General features: G+C 40.3%; 1 non-coding gene across 1 annotated transcript; it reads right to left on the bottom strand.

The window, feature by feature from the left end:
- Positions 1-1418: 1418 nt before the first annotated feature.
- Positions 1419-1525, bottom strand: LOC141604354 (small nucleolar RNA R71). The gene has a single exon (XR_012526057.1). It is a non-coding gene; the product is annotated as a small nucleolar RNA R71 (small nucleolar RNA).
- Positions 1526-4028: the final 2503 nt, after the last annotated feature.

The raw sequence follows: 4028 nt of genomic DNA, 5'->3' as shown, positions 1-4028 counted from the left end.
GGCCATTCCGTGGCCATTCTTGATCAACTATTAGTTGATTAAGACTTTTTGAAAACATTTTATTGCTTTTGTTAGACTTTTTATTGCTTTGGTGTGCGCGAGACTTCGCTTTAATAAGTTTGCTTAGGATTTAAAGCCTTTAGACTGTTACTTTGGGTTTTGCGCAATTTTGGGCGCGTTATTATGTGTATTTGCAGGTTCATATACCATATTAGCTCAATTTATTGAGCTAATTCGAAGAAATTAAAAACTTACAGCAGTTATCTCAGTCGATCGACTGGCTTGTTTGGTCGATCGACTGTGTCGTGACTCCAGGGGCTTCTGTTCCTGTCACCATGGTCGATCGAGTGACTGGTATGGTCGATCGACCACCTTCGCTGTTGTACCTGTTCACGACCATTCCCTTGCTGTGTTTGGTCGATTTGCGGATTTGAGGGAGTCTTTTGTCCACTTCATTCTCCGATTCATTTCTGTTATCTTCTGTTTTCTTATTTTGCACATTATTTTGCGTTTCGTAAATTGCTTTCTCGAAATTACGCGCGGTACTTTTGTTTCTTTTCAGGTACCTATGGTAGCACTGCTGGCTACCGAAACCTCCTAGCTCACGCTGGTTTGTGGAGGTTTCCTGCTGCGCTTAAAGTCTTGTGAGTTTCTGAGTCCTTCTTTTATGCCAATTTTAGTTATAATTCCGCAAATCCCAATTTCCTTTTCTTATCTTTCGTTATATGATTTTGCATAATGGGGACATTGTGTAATTTGGTTTGGGGAAGGGTTTTGCGTCGCATTCATTCTGTTTTGCATTCACGTTTACATTTTTGTCTTGCATTGTTGTTTATTTTCCTCTTATTTACAGAAAATTCAAAAACAATTGGAAAATTCAAAAAAGTCAAAAATTTTGCATGTTTATTTTAGCATATAGGTTGAGTTGGAACGGTAGTATTGGTGAGGTTGTAGATATTTAACCAAACACTATTGAGTTCGTCAACTCTTTTGCAAGAGAAGGTGAGGAGAACCCAACACAAAATACAACACAAAATCAACACACAATGCCTAAATTTTCATCACATTCTAAACCATCCGAGAAGAACCTACCCAATGGTACTCCCACACCACAACACTTAACCGGAAATTTCATTACCAAATCCGCATTTATTCAATTAGTCGAAAGAAGCCAATTTGGGGGGATGCCTAGTGAAGACCCTGACTCTCACATGGAGACTTTTTGTGACTATTGTGATGCCATTTCTCAAACCTGTGTAACTCAAGACCAAATTCGATGGGTCTTATTTCCTTTTTCTCTAATTGGCATCGCAAAACAATGGTTGAAAGGCCTTGATAAGGCTACTCTCGGAATTGACTCTGGGAAGAAATTTGCTCTAGCTTTCTACAAAAAGTTCTACCCACCGGAAAAGACTAACATGCTAAGAGCTCAAATTACGGGCTTTAAGCAAGGAGATGAAGAACCCTTGTATGAAGCTTGGGAGCGATTCAAGGGAATTTGTCGCTCATGTCCTCATCATGGACTTAGCGAGTGGTTCTTGGTACAACAATTTTGGAATGGTCTTTATGAAGACTCAAGAAACATTCTCAACATGGGATCAAATGGTATGTTCACCGAAGTTGACGATAATCAAACTTGGAACAAGATTGAGGAAATGGCGGTCCATAATTCGCAATATAGTAGACCTCGCAACGCTACTAGAGGAGGAAAGCATGAAGTGGACTCTATTACTCAATTGGGTGCTCAACTTGGTGCTCACATTGATACCATCAATTTGAAGTTTGACAAAGCTATGGCTAGACTTGAAGAAGCCTCAAAATCACCAAAGCAACATGTTAATGCCATGACGGCATCTTCATCAATCCCAAGTGGGATATGTGATAATTCTGGAACTTTGGGACATGACCAAAGTGAATGTAGGGGAACAAATGAACAAGTGAATGCTTTTCAAGCATACAAGAGTGGTACCCCTTATTCAAATTATTACAATGAAAACACTAAGTTCCACCCAAATCTCTCATACAAAAGCCAAAATGTTCAAAACCCTCAACCAACATACACCCCACCTCCCATGAGAAACCAAAATCAAAGACCCTTTTACAACCAAAACCAAGGTTACCAAAATCAAACTTCATACAATCAACAAAATGACCAAGGTTTTGATGTTCAAAAAGCGGTCCTCCAAATGCAAAAGAATCAACAAGAGTTTTTCACTCGAATGCAAAAGGGTAGTCAAGCAAAGGAAATTACCATCAACAACATCCTAGCCCACACCAAAATGTTGGAAACCCAATTGACTCAACTAGCATCTTCAAGCTCACAAAGACAAAAGGGGCAATTACCACCTCAAAGTAATCCCCCGAGACATGAAACGGTTAGTGCCATCCACTTGAGGAGTGGTACGAGGTATGAAGCGCCGAAGAAGCAAGTTGAGGATGAAGTTGTGGAAGCTAGTGACAAAGAAGAAGTTGTGAAAAACTCCAAGGATGGAGAACCATCAAAAGAAGAAGTTTCAAAGAAAAGTGAAGACAATGCCAAGGAGAAGGAACCCATTGTGATTAGATTTCCTTTTCCAAGTCGTCAAGCCAAGCCCAAATTTGATGACCAACTTGGAAAATTTATGGAAATTGTGAAGAATTTGGAAGTCTCGATTCCTTTCACGGAATTAATCAATCACGTGTCGGCCTATGCAAAGTACATGAAAGACATCCTTACGAAATAGAAGTCGATCCGGAAGATCGAAACTATTGCCTTCACTAAGGTGAGTAGTGCAATCCTTCAAGGGAGTTCACCTCCAAAATTTAAAGATTCGGGAAGCTTCTCAATACCGTGTACCATTGGCGACACAACGATCAACAAAGCCTTATGTGATCTAGGGGCTAGTGTGAGTGTTATGCCGTATTCGGTAAGTAAAAGGTTAGGGATGGGAGAGCTTAAATGTACCAATATCACACTCCAAATGGCTGATAGATCGACGAAGACACCATTAGGGATATGAGAAGATATTCCCGTAATAGTTGGGAAATTTTTCATCCCGGTGGACTTTGTCATTGTTGACATGGAAGAAGACTCCAATATTCCAATCATTCTAGGTAGACCTTTCTTGCACACCGCGGGTGCGGTGATAGATGTGAAGCATGGAGAGCTCACTCTAGAGGTGGGAGATGAGAGCATAACTTTCAATCTTGACAAGACCATGTTAGCTCCTCATTTGCATGAACCATGTTTTATGGTTCATCATTATAGCCGGAAGGATGAGAGGAAGAAGTCGGAATTCCAATGGAAAAAGAAAGTTGATGATGCTCCATCAAAAGAGCAAGTGAATTGTAACAAAGAGAGCTTGAAAAGCTCACCCATGACAAGTGAAGAGGATGGCCTCATTGGCCAAAACAAGAAAGGAGGAGAGTTGTCTCTATCAACTCAAGAGATTTTTAATGATCAAGTAGACGAAGTTTGTGGTCTTTGGGACGATGAGTTTGAAGGGATTTTCAATCCCTACATTGGTAATGCTATCGATCAAGACCAACAAGTGCAAAGATCTATTGAGGATCTTTATCATGATAATGAACAAGCTTTTGACTACTTCTTCAAGGTGTTGAGTAACATCAACAACACCTTAAACATGCCCCCATGACATTTCACTAAGGATGAGAGTTTGGTGGAGTCCTCTCCAAACCACCATTTGTAAATATTTCTAACTCCCTAACTTGCATTTTAATTGTTACATTGCATTTTTGTCATTTTTGGATTTTTTTGTGCCTTGATCAAGATATTCATCCTTTTTGAGAGAAGTGAGGGAGGGACTAATGATTTTATGGATGTGTAGTGCTTTAACTTAGTGTGGGGATAGCAATTGCCTAGGCTATTCATGCCTTTGTAGTGCCCCTACAATGAAGAACACGGGATTTGAAGAATGGAAATGACACGGGATTGCAAGTACACGGATGAACTTGAATCCGGGTAGACCAGGAGGAATCCGAGCGTCTTCTGGGTAATCCGCTCGTCTTATAGGAATCCGAGCGTCTGT

This window comes from Silene latifolia, chromosome 9 (assembly GCF_048544455.1).
Source record: "Silene latifolia isolate original U9 population chromosome 9, ASM4854445v1, whole genome shotgun sequence".
Lineage (NCBI taxonomy): Eukaryota > Viridiplantae > Streptophyta > Magnoliopsida > Caryophyllales > Caryophyllaceae > Silene > Silene latifolia.
This window is presented reverse-complemented; position numbering and strand designations above follow the sequence as displayed.